Source organism: Aplysia californica, unplaced genomic scaffold (genome assembly GCF_000002075.1).
Source record: "Aplysia californica isolate F4 #8 unplaced genomic scaffold, AplCal3.0 scaffold00567, whole genome shotgun sequence".
NCBI classification, from domain to species: domain Eukaryota; kingdom Metazoa; phylum Mollusca; class Gastropoda; order Aplysiida; family Aplysiidae; genus Aplysia; species Aplysia californica.
Genome location: NW_004797837.1, coordinates 1 through 955, shown reverse-complemented (window position 1 = coordinate 955; position 955 = coordinate 1). Strand labels below are relative to the sequence as shown.

The following is a 955-nucleotide window of genomic DNA, read 5'->3' as shown; positions in this document are numbered from 1 at the left end:
GCCCCCCCCCCCCAAAAAAAAAGTTTTTTATCAACAGTTCTCTGTCAGATAGGTTACAGTTTGATATATCAGGTCTTCTTTTGATTTCTCATCTTCCATCCAATAGTCGGTCGTTACAAGGGACGTAATCAAATGATGATATATGATATATATATTGTATATAAATTTTGTTTTAGACTTGACAAACAGCCTGCAGTTGAATTTTAGAAAAATTGGCCTCATTTAAACACATGATTATGACTGTACACATAGTTATACATTTTTATCCGTTTAAACAGCCTATCTATTGAGTCTAGCTTTTCTTCTTTTTTTAAAAAATTGTGTGTTCTGGGTTTTTCCTGAGATCTTTTGGAATCAAGACAGATTTTCGTCTTGAATTGTTCAAGACAATTTCAAGAGCGTTTGATATTTGTGTAGTTGGAAAGTGCCCTGGGCAAGGTTTTTTTCTATGTTTTGTTTTTGTTTGTTGGTTTGTTTGTTCATTTGTTCATTTGTTTGTTTGTTGTTTTTTCTGTGGGGTGGGGAAGGGTATCTGTTCTCTTGTGGCTGTTTCTTTTTCTTTTTTCCTTTTTTTTCAAAAAAAAAAATGTTGTTGTTGTAGAAGAGGTGTGTCTTGGAATCATTTGTTTCTAAGATAAATAGGGTTTGTGGTAGTAGGCTATGTCTCGCTGGCGATCTCACAATTTTGTGGAATTGACTTTTATTGTGCCATATCCTTAACATATTTTTTTTTTTCTTCCAGGTTTTTCTTACACAGCAATTTGAGCCCAGGAAAGCAGAATACCTCAGTCTGTTCGAGCTTGGTGTCTGAGAACGCCTTCGTGTTTTGGTGAGTACCATGAGCAATGTGAATATTTACAATAGTGTAAGGGTCAGAGGCCAGGAACTTGACCAACACTCACTCACACACACACACACACACACACACACACACACACACACACACACACACGCG

At 36.3% G+C, this 955-nt stretch overlaps 1 long non-coding RNA gene across 1 annotated transcript in view; it reads left to right on the top strand.

The window, feature by feature from the left end:
- Positions 1–936, top strand: part of LOC101849722 — a 91239-nt gene extending 90303 nt beyond the window's left edge. The window contains exon 3 of the long non-coding RNA XR_220894.3: positions 743–936. This is a non-coding gene — a long non-coding RNA (uncharacterized LOC101849722). The remainder of the gene's footprint in view (positions 1–742) is intronic.
- The last annotated feature ends 19 nt before the right edge of the window (positions 937–955 follow it).